Genomic DNA, 15,603 nt, shown 5'->3' with positions numbered 1-15,603 from the left:
GACTCATGTTCCATTAAAAGCTTCTGTATTAGGGTGACGTTGCATCTACAGGCCACATAACGCTGAACATCAAGTATAAGGTTTACTTGCCCTTTCAAATAACAGGGCAGCCGCAGAGCCAATAAGGAAAAATCAGCAGCACAGAGTATTCAGGCTACTCTGTGGCTTCCCAGCGATGGCGAGACAGGCATTGGCCTCAAACAGGTTGGCAAGTAGAGCTGTTATTTATCCTTTGATATGTGCATCTCGGTAGCTGATTGGCCGGAGAGACGGCGCACTAAGAAACAGCCCAAATAAACTATGTTATAGACCCCACCATCCTACAGTATGAGTCACATGGTATAACTGAATCAGTGAAGGCCACACTAATAATATGGCAATGGGTAGAGCGCGGGCTGCGCTGAATTATACTGTGCCATGCATGAACATGAGGAAACGCCCATCACAAGTCTGACAATAAGGATTCAATGCTTTGCAGCACTCTATAAACGCCTGGTCCCCCAGACAGCGCAAGGCTCCCAATGTTCCCATAAGACGACAAAAGCCTAATTCAGGAACGGTTGTGACAACAATTCCCCGGCTCAGATGCCTGGATGCCGTATAACTCCGGCTTTTGTTTGCCGACATTATTTTCGGACTGTTGACATAGCAACATTGTGTGATTTCCACTTATTTAACAGACAAGGCTTTGTTTGTACCTCCCTCCTCCTCTTCCCTGTACAGACAAAAGCCAATGAAACTTTCTTTCCTTCATGTGAGTGCTGCCTGCTAATGAGCCTCCCCATATTCATTTCCACTGTAGCTTTAACGAGGAAATTATACATGGATTTTAGGTTTCTATATTGACAGTACAGTATAAGAGTATAGCTTATTGTGTGCCCAGAACATTCCTTCTCTGTATATTTGTATTTATACATATGGGAGGAGGAGGTGCCATATTGATTCCCTTAGACAGTACAGTATGAGGGTATAGCTTATTGTGTGCCCAGAACATTCCTTCTCTGTATATTTGTATTTATACATATGGGAGGAGGTGCCATATTGATTCCCTTAGACATCATTCTGTCCCAGTGGCTGCACAGATCCTATCTGATCCCCATTGTAAGTAGCAGTCCTGTCCTGCTTTATGGCAGCTGAGATTCTAGCTATCTGTATAACAGAACATTCTGTCCCAGTGGCTGCACAGATCCTATCTGATCCCCATTGTAAGCAGCAGTCCTGCCCTGCTTTATGGCAGCTGAGATTCTAGCTATCTGTATAACAGAACATTCTGTCCCAGTGGCTGCACAGATCCTATCTGATCCCCATTGTAAGCAGCAGTCCTGTCCTGCTTTATGGCAGCTGAGATTCTAGCTATCTGTATAACAGAGCATTCTGTCCCAGTGGCTGCACAGATCCTATCTGATCCCCATTGTAAGCAACAGTCCTGTCCTGCTTTATGGCAGCTGAGATTCTAGCTATCTGTATAACAGAACATTCTGTCCCAGTGGCTGCACAGATCCTATCTGATCCCCATTGTAAGCAGCAGTCCTGTCCTGCTTTATGGCAGCTGAGATTCTAGCTATCTGTATAACAGAACATTCTGTCCCAGTGGCTGCACAGATCCTATCTGATCCCCATTGTAAGCAGCAGTCCTGCCCTGCTTTGTGGCAGCTGAGATTCTAGCTATCTGTATAACATAGAATTCTGTCCCAGTGACATGGATTTAATCTCTAATAATAATAATAACAATATGTCCTTTTATAAAAGCTGAAACAGAATACCCCCAGGACTAATTGAAGAGTAGAGTACAATAAGGAATAATGAGACATCTCCAAAATGAACAAAAACACTGAGGATTCCATGCCGAGCGCAGTAACGTGTCCATCCCGTCCTCTCTTTGTTTGTCGTTATCAGGCTGGATCTGAATATATCTGCACGAGCGGGAGTTAATATCATCCACCAGATCCATTTCTCCAGCCCATTCATTATGTCTGAATGTGCGTTGTTCTCCGGCGGAATATTAATGGGCGCATTTGTCTGAAATGCTGGAGGGGTGTTCATTATAAAAAAAGGAAACAACGCTTGAGTTCCAGGCATGATGTCATTATATCAATGGCGGCCGCAGCGGTTTTGCGACGCTCAGTGTGTAAAAGTGAAGCCCATTTTATCTAACGTCATTCATTAGGGGTCTCACCAGGTTGGGGGCAAAATCAGTTTTCTCAAACTCCCGAATTTGATTTTCAGAGGCACGATCCATATTTACAGACCCGGAAAAACACGGTCCAGTAATGTCAGTGCCTGAGCCGCTCTGTAGAGAATGTATTAAGAAAGATGGTTGGTGGCCACCATGTTAACTTCTGCTCCCTGGTCCTCTGGCACTAATCTTCTGCTTGATCAACCAATCTGAGAGCTGGGTCGGACTGGTTCACTGGGAAAAATCCTCATAGTCCCTGGTCCTGCTGAGCCCTGGATCCCCAGGGTCACCCTGCTACCTGGTGAAAGGTGAAAGTAAATCTTGGGGCCTCAGAAAATGCACCGCGCTTAGTGAATTGCCAACATTTTTAGGCTCTCACCTCTCTGTCTCACACCTGGTAGTGTGTACGATTAACCACACACATATCAGTAAGAAATGGCCAATGAGCATATAAACCCCAGACATATCAGTAAAAAATTAATAATGAGCATATAAACCCCAGACATGACAGTAAGAAATGAACAATGAGCATATAAACCCCAGACATGACAGTAAGAAATGAACAATGAGCATATTAACCCCAGACATATCAGTAAAAAATTAACAATGAGCATATAAACCCCAGACATGACAGTAAGAAATGAACAATGAGCATATTAACCCCAGAAATGCCAGTAAGAAATGGCCAATGAGCATATTAACCCCAGACATATCAGTAAGAAATGGCCAATGAGCATATAAACCCCAGACATATCAGTAAAAAATTAACAATGAGCATATAAACCCAGACATGACAGTAAGAAATGAACAATGAGCATATTAACCCCAGAAATGCCAGTAAGAAATGAACAATGAGCATATTTAACCCAGAAATGCCAGTAAGAAATGGTCAATGAGCATATAAACCCCAGACATCAATAAGAAATGGCCAATGAGCATATAAACCCCAGACATAACAGTAAAAAAATGAACAATGAGCATATTAACCCCAGACATGACAGTAAGAAATGAACAATGAGCATATTTACCCCAGAAATGCCAGTAAGAAATGGCCAATGAGCATATAAACCCCAGACATAACAGTAAGAAATGAACAATGAGCATATTAACCCCAGACATATCAGTAAGAAATGAACAATGAGCATATTAACCCCAGACATGACAGTAAGAAATGAACAATGAGCATATTAACCCCAGACATATCAGTACGAAATGAACGGAATGTCTCATATTAAGTGAGACATTCCAGTAAGAAATGAACAATGAGCATATTAATCAAGTCAAGATAAGTCTGTAAGATCACTGCAGAAAATGGACAGTGAACACATTAACCCCAGACATGCCTGTATGATTACTGCAGAACACGAATAGATTTGAAGCTTACCTCCACCACTCTTGCACAAGCAGAATTTAACCAAATGTTGTTCTTTCTCGGCTCCCGATGCTCCTTGATCCGTTCTGCCTCCTGCAAAAAAAGATTAAAGGTGTAAAAGATGGATGTTTGGCCATCTTTAACCTTTTTCATCATCTTGCGAATGAGAAAAATATTGTCAGTCCCACAGTAAGAGGCCTGCAGCGTTCCAGGCCAGCAGGGTGATGGGGAGAGTGGTGGTGGGGGAGCAAGCAAAGTCATGGGCAAATGGCTGGGGCCCAGCAGGGTGACAAATGAGGAGGCGAGCCAGAAGTAAGGAAGAAAGATTAAAGACTGCCATGCATTTCACAGTGGCACACACGGCCATCTTTACTGTAGTGTGTAATCAACAGGGGGCCCATCAGGGCAACAGTGGGGGCCGGCATGGTTCTAGAGAGTGCGGCCCACCAGAATTTTTCCCGGTGGGCCAGTTTGAGCCAGCTTCAGTCCTTTCAGCTGACTTGTGCTGCAGATTGGATTATTGTGATTGGGGGTGCCCTGGAGGTCAGGTTCTCTGATAGGCCCCCAGTCCGACACTATCTGGGAGAAATACAGGACGCATTCATTGTTCCCATGCAGGCCCCATGTGTTAGTGGATACAGACTATACTAAGTGAAACATCACTTCCTATTTCATGGAGATTATAACACCCCTTGAGTTCCTGGGCCCCTCCTTGGGTGAGCATGGGGTTAACAGATTAAAGATTAAGATTCCCTCTATTTAATATGAGCACCTGTATGTCCCCCACAGACCCATCACCCCCTCCCTTGCTATTTCCATATCCCATGATATACGGCTCCTAATCCTCCTTGTTCTGCGCATAGCACATCGGAGAACATTTAAATGCCATGAATATTTAGCAGCGCCCTGTAATGTTAATGGGAACCTCTTTAAAACGTTAGCGGCGTCGGAATGCGCAGCCCCGGCCGCCTTTCTCCCATTTCATTCCCTCAGGGGCGCGCGGAACGGCTCCATAATATTCCTGCGCGAGTGACAAATTGCTCCTCGTAAAGTTTTATAACATTTTTGCTGGTAATCAAAGTAGAAAGCAAGATGTTAAGGGCTGCGTTATTCCTCCGTCTATTGCCGTTTAACCACCCCAGCGGCGGCGTTGTTGAGCAGCCGGAGAAGTCGTATTGATTTCTTTAAAGGGGTGGTTCACCTTCAAACAACTAGTTGTTTTCCGATAGATCAACAGAAATAACGACTTTCCAATTTTCTATGTGTGACCGTTTTTCCAATATTGAAGTGTAAAGTGTCAGTTTTCACCTTCTGAAGCAGCTCTGGGAGGGGGAGGTCGCCGACCCTGTAAGGGTCAGGGCACACAGGCAGATTCGGGGAGATTAGTCGCCCGTCGACAAATCTCCTCTTCTGCACGAAACTGCATGCTAAAATGTAAATCGCCGGCGGGATGGTACTCTGAGCGATTCGTTTTCCGAAGTCGCCCGTAGTTTCATTGTGAGGTAAAATTATAACAGTTTAGAGCCTGCACCTGAATTACTCACCTGCCAGACTCAAACACCAGAGACGTGAACATTCAACTTTAAACTTTAAAAGATTTTTGGAAAAACAGTAAAAAAGAAATAATGGAAAGTAATTGAAAAAGTCTTTATTTCTGGCAAACAATCTAAAAACAACTCAAAGTGTTTGGAAGGTGAACAATTGTTGGAGAGAGGGAACAGGGGGTGGAATATTCAGGAGGGGGACGAGGAAGTGCTAGGGTGGGCTAGTGCTACTGCCATTGGCTGCTAGATACTTTCCCTGCAAAGCCATTAATTCAAGGAAGAATATCGGATACCTGTCCCTTGATATTGACGCCTGGCATGGCCATCTCCCTGCAAGCCAGGCTGTGTGGTTGGAATAAATGTCGTCTGGACGCTGTTTATCCTCTCAAATTAACCTTGGTTTTCGGATCACCCCTCTTTCTTCCCCTACTGCAGCATTTACACAGCGACTACTTCCATAGGAGTTGTGCCCTCCTATCAATGAACCACTGTCTGCATTTGGCATCACTGTATTCATAAGGGGCACGTGGGCATCCCCTTAGATGCCCCCAAACTTAACAGCAAGATACAGTCGTGGGAAAACATGTTTTTTTCAAAAGGCATCAGTTAATAGTGCTGCTCCAGCAGAATTCTGCATTGAAAACCATTTTTCAAAAGAGCAAACAGATTTTTTTTTACATTTAATTTGGAAATCTGACATATTGTCAGTTTCCCAGGAGCCCCCAGTCATGTCAGGACCGGGCCATGCTGGCCGGGCGCCCCAGGCAACCCAGCCAGCAGTGACGCCGCACACAGTGTCGGACTGGGCCGGCGGGAAACCGGGAAAAAACCCGGTGGGCCCCGGCCTTCATGGGCCCCCGCCGGCCCAGCCCCCCTCCCCCAATGTTCTGGCCCCCTCCGCCGATGTCTGGGCCCCCAAATAAAAATTAATCTGTTTGCCGGTATCGCATGCGCGTCGGTGTTTGCGCATGCGCACCGGCGTTTGCGCGCACACCAGCGTGCGCCGAGACATTCGCGCATGCGCGCTGGCGTGCGGGCAGACGTTCGCGCATGCGCGCTGGCGAGCGGCCAGACGCTTGCGCATGCGCACGGGGGGGCCGGAGTATAGTTACCCGGTGGGCCCCCCCATGTCCAGTCCGACCCTGGCCGCACATATAGGAATCGCACGCATGCGCCCTGACCGCACGCATAGGAAGCGCTCGCATGTGCACAAACAGTGCATGGACTGAGCAGCACTTTCTCAGCCGGACTAGGGGTAGGTAGCAGTGAAAGGCACGTGCCTACTCTGCCTACCCCTAGTTCCGGCCCTGAGTCATGTGACTTGCGCTCCGATAAACTCTTTACTTTCTGAAAGCACATGACCAGGCAAAATGACCTGAGATGGCGCCTACACACCAATGTTACAACTAAAAAAAAAGAATACACTTATTGGATCTGAAATTTTATATTGTAGAGTGAATTATTTGCTTTGTAAACAGTGTCATTTAGAAATAAAAACAATAAAAATCATGACAGAATCGCTTTAAGTACAGGACTGCCTGCTGCTCTTTGCACCTTGGGTTGTACATACCTCCCAACATTTTGGAAGTAAAAAGAGAGACAAAAAAAATTTTTCCGCACGTAGCACAGCAATTTTTTGACCACGCCCCTTTCTGTGGCCACACCCCCTAATTACCATGTTCATTTTACACAATTTGGCAGGGTTATGAAAGTTTGAAAATATTTCTCCTTATCTAAAGTGTGTTTTTGTGTCTCAAAATTGCAAATTACAAAGTATCTTATTTGCACCTGTTAGCTGTTCTCGGCTCTCTGCTAAAAGCCAATTAAGTGAGAAACTTTGTTTCTTTTTCTGGCTGTTCAGTGCAGCGAAAAGAGGGACTTCCAGTACAAATGAGGGACTGCAGGTTGAGCTGTCAAAAGAGGGACTGTCCCTCCGAAAAAGGGACAGTTGGGAGGTATGGGTTGTATTCAGCACAATGTGCCAAACGCAGCCAGCAATGGAAAACAATGGGCTAATTGGGGTGGATCCAAGGGGGCCCAGTTCTATATATATATATATAAATGCATTTATGCTGATTGATAACAGGGTCGGGACCCACACACCCAAGTCCGACTCTGGCTGTCAACTTTGTTGGGGCTGCTGGGCAGGTCAGGATTATTTTGTAAGCTACAAAGACTCGGGCCCAGGGGGCAAGATTTTAGGGGTGGCCACCACTGTCATGGGGCAACACAAACAGCTGTTAAACCTCCTTCCCATCCAGTTAGGTGGTGGTCTAACCCAGTCCCTCTGCCTCACCCAAAACCTACTTTGCTAACAGTCAACAGTGTGGCCAGGTTTTTATCTATACCCTTGAACCTGTCCCCTAATGTAACATGGGAGGTGTTGATCTGATATATAAATTATTCTAAAGGGTCAGGCTGGATTCCGGTTGGGTCAGAAAATATTGAACCTGTGCATCACTAGAGAGGGGGTATAAAGGATCAAATAGGCCTGGCCATGCAATTTAAAGGGAATGGCACATGGGCAGATATCAGGCATTTTGGTGACATTTAGTAGCTCAATGGCAATTGCATTAAAGCGCATGACAGTCACTAACAGAGACAAGCTTTCAAACGACAATCGCTTGCTGATTAACAGACCTGGGGGATAAAACTGACTTCTGATACATTGTTTCATGAGTCAGAACCAAAAGGCCAGGCAGGCAGGGCTTTCACATAACATTACATTTACACATAACTATAAACCCATTGAATTAGGCAAAAATCAGCTTTTTTAGAGGAGATCCCCTTTCAGTTGCCCTTCCCCGGGACCCCGCAGGTGCCATGTAGCTTCTTTGGCAGCAAATGCTCTTTACAGTAACAGATGTCGGAGTCTTCCCAGGCAACAAACACCATCTTGAGCGCTGTGATGGCAGCAGATGGATCCAGGGGAAGCAGCAGTACCAGCTCCTATTTCATTGCAGGCAGCACTTTCCCCTTCTCCCTGTGACCTGACACACTGCGGTGTCAGAAATTTCGATGTCTGTTTTAAGACCTTGAGCCCGTGTTCCCGAAACGCCAGTTCCAAGATGCGAGCAATGGAGTCCAAACTGTCAAGATAATGCACGTCAGGCAAAACAAACCATCTCTAAGGACGCTGCGAGACAGGATCCAATTTTGCCGCAGGCTACCGAGGAGCTAATGATTTAAGGAACAATGCCTTCCAGCCACTGTGATTCCCTCTCCTCCCCACAGCACTGAGAGTAGAGTGAGGAGCACACAAACCCCTCCATCAGCTCTCTGTGCCCCCCACATTAATGTTTCATACCTTGTAACGATAGCAACTCACCCCCGGGCACTATGGGCTGGAGTTTAACTTTAGCTTTTGGGTTAAGTTTGAGGGGACTGTTTTATTTATGGTTTCTGAGCTACTGACCCCTGGGCTCCTGCTTAGATACTCAGTCTGATCCCCATTGGAAGCAGCAGTCTTGCCCTGCTTTATGGCAGCTGAGATTCTAGCTATCTGTATAACAGAGCATTCTGTCCCAGTGGCTGCACAGATCCTATCTGATCCCCATTGTAAGCAGCAGTCCTGTCCTGCTTTATGGCAGCTGAGATTCTAGCTATCTGTATAACAGAGCATTCTGTCCCAGTGGCTGCACAGATCCTATCTGATCCCCATTGTAAGCAGCAGTCCTGTCCTGCTTTATGGCAGCTGAGATTCTAGCTATCTGTATAACAGAACATTCTGTCCCAGTGGCTGCACAGATCCTATCTGATCCCCATTGTAAGCAGCAGTCCTGTCCTGCTTTATGGCAGCTGAGATTTATTAAAAATGTTATCTTTATGTTTCTCCCTTTATTACTGCTGTATACACCCTTTAGTTGTCCAGCTCTACAGAATATGTTGGTGCTTTATAAATACATGTTGATAAGAATGTTTGTTATCTCCCAGGAACTTACACACAGTATCCACAAAAATGGATTGGCTGTTGATATCGAAGTAGTTGTAGGTGTTATTAGTGACTGTGTATATAGATCCTGAGTATTTCTGCAATAATAATCAGCCACCAACAGGTGGCAGTACAGTCTCAGGGGGTTGTGGGTGGAGTTTTTGTATAACTGGGGAGTGACTGGGGCAAATCTGGAAGCTGATGTAGGAATGTGAAGATTTGGGCTGGAAAGGTCTTAATGCATCAAGTCCCATCAAAACCCATCAGTCATTCTGTTCAATTAGACCCTTTGTGCCCAAAGCCACAAGGCCAAAGGTTAAAGGACAAGTCACACCATAGAATGAAAATTAGCAATGTAACCTGCCGTCCAGTTTATTTTTATCCTGAACGTGTAAAAATAGTTTCTTTGAGGCAGAAGCCAAGGTTTTGCTTGAGGTGTGTTTGTTATCAGCTCTGCTGTGGGCAGCCATCTTTATTTTGTTGTGTAAACAAAGCCCCACCCATTCTGGTGTGCTGAATGGAGCCTCAGATGATACATATTTATGATGGTATTTTAAGTAAAAAAAAAAGACCCTTTTATTAAAAATGGAAATTGAACTGAGTGGCCGATATTTGGCAATCTAACTGTTTTAGGAATTGGGGCGGTAAGTGGCAAGGAATGAAACTAGTAGAGTAGCTAGATGTTACTGGGCCCCAAAGCTAATTAATTTTAGGGCCCCCAACCTATCCAGAGATTGCCCTGTTTTACCAATAAATGCATTCCTCCCAACTGTCAAAAGAGGGACAGTCCCTCTTTTGACAGCTCAAACTGCAGAAAAAGAAACAACGTTTTTAACTTAATTGGCCTTTGGCAGAGAGCCCAGAACAGCCACAGCTGCAGATAAGATACTTTTGTAACAATTTCATGATAAGCAAATAAGTAATTGTAACAATATAAGATATAAGATACTAATCTCCCTAAACTCCTTCCCTCTGTCTTGCGTCGGCTATAATGAAAAGTCGCCTGCGGCATGGCACACACTGCACTTCGTATTCGGAAATCGCCCTAAGTTGCCTCACGAGGAAACTTTGCGCAACTTCGGAATACGAAGCACCGCATGTCGCAGGCGACTTTTCATTATAGCCGGCGCAAGACAGAGGGAAGGCGTTCGGGGGGAGATAAGTCGCCCCAAAGAAGAGGCAATTAGTCGCCAGGCGACTAAATCTCCCCGAATCGCCAGGTGTGCCCTTACCCTTAGACTCAAAGCTTAAAGGGCAATTCACCTTCATTAGCAAAACTGTAATAACGGGGGGGGAAAAAACACAGAAATATGTTCAAACTTTCATAACCTGCCAATTTTGTGAAATGAACATGGTAATTAGGGGGTGTGGCCACAAAATTTCACTGCACTACGCGCTCCAACTTTTTTGTCCCGCTTTTTATTTCCAAAATGTTGGGAGGTATGATAAATGTTGAAATTGCTGATTATTTGGGCCTCATGGGGCCCCCTATGCCCCCCTACAGCCGCAGGGTCTGCTTTCTCTATAGCTACGCCCCTGGATGAAACTTACAAGGGAAATCGGTTCCCCCCAAGTTCTCTTCCAATCGATATTCATGTTTATCTTGAGAGCAAATGACACATTTACATAGATATTCGGGCATTTGGATCTTTAGGATTTTTTTTGGATTTCCAGGTAAACCAAGCAGCTAACACCCCCCCCAGGTCTCCTGGCACCGGTTGAACCGGGAAGCCTGTCCCTTTAAGACTTCTGTTGTCATGCTGGGTGAGGCCAGAGAAAGTCCATGTGAGTTGGAGTCACTTCCTGCTGCAGTTCTGAAACACACGGAGAAAGCACAGGAGCAGAATTTCCCTGCTGCAAGCCTGATTATTCCTGCCGTGTGCCAGGCTGGGAGGGGCGTCTGGCTGCCCATTTCAATGGGTGCTCCGTGCAGGTAGGTAGGCAACTTCACTCATGCAGCACTTTGCATGTGAGACAATGGAGGCTGCAGCAGATTAGGTGCTACACCCATCCTGCAGGAGGGATAACAGTGTGAATGGGTGCTGGGCACAGATATGGGCACTGCCACTCTCCCTTGCCTTGCCCGGCTCTGTATGTGCTGCCAGGAACTACAGAAACTTTTTCCTTTAGCCACATGGAGAGGAGTTGTGAACTATTGCTCATTCTACAAGTGCCCACCCTCTGAATCTGTGCCCACGGCTGAATGCTACAGTCATTACAGGGAACAGAGGATGATGGGATTTGTAGTTCAGAAAAAGATTACAGAATCCTAAATCCCCCCCCCCCCGTATAGTGACATTATCCAGAACACAAACAGTGTCCTTGTAAAACTACAACTCCCAGAAACCCTCCCTGCTTTGCAGCCATAGGAGCGGTTAACCCTGAAACACCTGCCTTAAACGATGCCTGTCTGTTTTGGGAAACATCACTACTGGGAAAAAAAAGTGCCATTCTAAATATTTAAAGAGGAAATCAATATAGAGAAGCAGGCTGATATTGTATCGTAGGGGGTTTAGTTCTTTTTTAATGAAAGAAATCAGACTGTAGCACCTTTTTGAAATACAAACTCAGCGTAGAGTTCTAAATGGTTTTACATAGATACACAAATGTCATCCCAAAGTGTCATAGGACATGGATATCAATAGCGCCACCTTGTGGTCTTGTAGTCGTTTTTAAAGTTAATTCCCCCTCTGCTTTTTTGTCTGATGAAAAGTAATTAAGCAACAAAGGGTTTAGGCAGTCTTTACCATAATCAGCACCCTCCCATATGTATGAATACAAATATACAGAGAAGGAATGTTCTGGGCACACAATAAGCTATACCCTCATACTGTACTGTCTAAGGGAATCAATATGGCACCTCCCTCCTCCCATATGTATAAATACAAATATACAGAGAAGGAATGTTCTGTTCACACAATAAGCTATACCCTCATACTGTACTGTCTAAGGGAATCAATATGGCACCTCCTCCTCCCATATGTATAAATACAAATATACAGAGAAGGAATGTTCTGGGCACACAATAAGCTATACCCTCATACTGTACTGTCTAAGGGAATCAATATGGCACCTCCTCCTCCCATATGTATAAATACAAATATACAGAGAAGGAATGTTCTGGGCACACACTAAGCCATACCCTCATAATATACTGTCTAAGGGAATCAATATGGCACCTCCTCCCATATGTATAAATACAAATATACAGAGAAGGAATGTTCTGGGCACACAATAAGCCATACCCTCATACTGTACTGTCTAAGGGAATCAATATGGCACCTCCTCCCATATGTATAAATACAAATATACAGAGAAGGAATGTTCTGGGCACACAATAAGCTATACCCTCATACTGTACTGTCTAAGGGAATCAATATGGCACTTCCTCCCATATGTATAAATACAAATATACAGAGAAGGAATGTTCTGGGCACACAATAAGCTATACCCTCATACTGTACTGTCTAAGGCAGGGATCCCCAACCTTTTGATCCCGTGAGCAACATTCAGAAGTAAAAGGAGTTGGGGAGCAACGCTAGCATGAAAAATGTTCTTGGGGAGCCAAATAAGTGTTGTGATTGGCTATTTTGTAGCCCCTATGTGGATTGTCAGCCTACATTGAGACTCTGTTTGGCAGTACACCTGGTTTTTATACAACTAAAACTTGCCTCCAAGCCTGGAATTCAAAAATAATCATCTGCTTTGAGGCCACTGGGAGCAACATCCAGGGGGTTGGAGAGCAACATGTTGCTCACGAGCTACTGGTTGGGGATCACTGGTCTAAGGGAATCAATATGGCACCTCCTCCTCCCATATGTATAAATACAAATATACAGAGAAGGAATGTTCTGGGCACACAATAAGCTATACCCTCATACTGTACTGTCTAAGGGAATCAATATGGCACCTCCTCCTCCCATATGTATAAATACAAATATACAGAGAAGGAATGTTCTGGGCACACAATAAGCTATACCCTCATACTGTACTGTCTAAGGGAATCAATATGGCACCTCCTCCTCCCATATGTATAAATACAAATATACAGAGAAGGAATGTTCTGGGCACACAATAAGCTATACCCTCATACTGTACTGTCTAAGGGAATCAATATGGCACCTCCTCCCATATGTATAAATACAAATATACAGAGAAGGAATGTTCTGGGCACACAATAAGCTATGACGTAATACATGGATTTATGGAAATAATTCTTTACAGGGTATATATTCCTTTTAGCGTTATACAGCATCTATAATACCTGCATGGGTTTGGCTTATTACAGGACTCTTAGCAAACGTTGCATTGCGTCAGTAGGACGGCACCAAACCAATAGGCCGAGAGACATTACAATTCAATTTTGTCCACTTGATGCTTCACCTTCACTTGCTGTTTAATATTTTAACTTCTGAAAAAGCTAAAACAATGAGACGGATCATCAATTACTCAATACACAAGATACCCGCTTGGCAGGCAGGCTGGCACACGGCTGCCCACAATGCAACATAAATGCCTTTTAAAAGGGAAGGAGCACACGCGCAGGATCCAGATTAATGAATCAGCATGTAATGGCGTCTCCATTTAGAGTAATTGGAGGGAAGTGCATCTCACATAGAGAACACAAAGTACTTTCCTCAAGTTTTTTTTTTTTTTTTTTGCTGGGGATAAGCAGCTCTGAATAATTCATATTGTACAACTGCAAATATGATTTAAAGGTGACACGCCGTGCGCTCACTCTCACCACCAGGAGGGGCTGAAAGGCGTCAGAAGCCTCATTTGTTTATGCCAAAATTGGAGAAAAGCGATACGTCAACATTTTATTCATATATATATATACTTATATAATGAACTAGCAGAGAAGAACCTGAGAATATGGAGGCCAAATATAACCCCCCCCCCCAATTCACAGCAACAGAATGAGTTTAATTTCAGGTTTGAGCCAAAATTAAACTGCACCAAAATGGAAATCAGATCACTAATGCAAAATCACTATTACTTAGAACTGATGCACTACATTTTCCCATTCCCAAAGTTGCAATATTGTTTCCCTTAGACAGTACAGTATGAGGGTATAGCTTATTGTGTGCCCAGAACATTCCTTCTCTGTATATTTGTATTTATACATATGGGAGGAGCTGCCATATTGATTCCCTTAGACAGTACAGTATGAAGGTATAGCTTATTGTGTGCCCAGAACATCCCTTCTCTGTATATTTGTATTTATACATATGGGAGGAGGTGCCATATTGATTCCCTTAGACAGTACAGTATGAGGGTATAGCTTATTGTGTGCCCAGAACATTCCTTCTCTGTATATTTATACATATGGGAGGAGGGAGGTGCCATATTGATTCCCTTAGACAGTACAGTATGAGGGTATAGCTTATTGTGTGCCCAGAACATTCCTTCTCTGTATATTTGTATTTATACATATGGGAGGAGCTGCCATATTGATTCCCTTAGACAGTACAGTATGAAGGTATAGCTTATTGTGTGCCCAGAACATCCCTTCTCTGTATATTTGTATTTATACATATGGGAGGAGGTGCCATATTGATTCCCTTAGACAGTACAGAATGAGGGTATAGCTTATTGTGTGCCCAGAACATTCCTTCTCTGTATATTTGTATTTATACATATGGGAGGAGGAGGTGCCATATTGATTCCCTTAGACAGTACAGTATGAGGGTATAGCTTATTGTGTGCCCAGAACATTCCTTCTCTGTATATTTGTATTTATACATATGGGAAGAGGGAGCTGCCATATTGATTCCCTTAGACAGTAAAGTATTAGATTATAGCTTACTGTGTGCCCAGAACATGCTATTTTTCTACATTTGCCGTTACACAGTTTGTTTACAGATAACCTTGATACTCTCACAGTTTTCACCTGATTAATTTTGTTTGCTGTGTAATGTCGACTTGTATAGTTCTCTCTCTGTCTCTCCTACACCTCCAAGCCACCAAAATACATATTTGCTTCCCTGTGAAACTGATGCCAGCGTGCCAAAATGTTGCTCATGACAAATGTGGTATAAGTTGTAAATGATCCGTAGGGTAAGGGTGGGGAGAAACTCTCTGGGAAGAGAATGGTTTCGGATCGGCTCTGTGACTTTTGCCAAACACTGCTCAGCAGAAAGATCTGTTTGCTTTGGCTTCCTTTGAATAACAAGCTTTTGACTCATGTCATGGGCTGCAATGAATCGAAGTTGCTTTTCATTCAGTTTATAAATGCTCATTTTTGTTCAATCCCCAGAGCATCAAGTTTAATACATAGATTTAAGGTGGCCATACACTGGACAAGCCTTCAGGCTGGGCCCCCTTAGCTCATAACAAGGTTATAGATATATAGAAACATTGGGGTAACAGTCACCCTGCTATAGTTCCAGGGGTACCCAGGGTACAAATAACCACTCACCCCAAATCTCCCCCTAACTGCCTTCAGGCTGGGCCCCCTTAGCTCATAACAAGGTTACAGATATATAGAAACATTGGGGTGTCACCCTGCTATAGTTCCAGGGGTACCCAGGGTACAAATAAACACTCACCCCAAATCTCACCCTAACTGGCCTTCAGA

The 15,603-nt window shown here is 44.3% G+C and overlaps 1 protein-coding gene across 1 annotated transcript in view; it reads left to right on the top strand.

Moving 5' to 3' along the window:
* Window positions 1–10,830: 10,830 nt before the first annotated feature.
* nacc2.L (NACC family member 2, BEN and BTB (POZ) domain containing L homeolog) overlaps window positions 10,831–15,603 on the top strand; it is a 57,817-nt gene continuing 53,044 nt past the window's right edge. Inside the window, exon 1 of the mRNA XM_018229471.2 lies at window positions 10,831–10,956. The gene's annotated coding sequence lies outside the window, so the exon portion shown is untranslated. The remainder of the gene's footprint in view (window positions 10,957–15,603) is intronic.

This window comes from Xenopus laevis, chromosome 8L (genome assembly GCF_017654675.1).
Source record: "Xenopus laevis strain J_2021 chromosome 8L, Xenopus_laevis_v10.1, whole genome shotgun sequence".
NCBI lineage: Eukaryota > Metazoa > Chordata > Amphibia > Anura > Pipidae > Xenopus > Xenopus laevis.
Note: the sequence above shows the minus strand (reverse complement) of the source record. Positions and strands in the feature narration are given on the sequence as shown.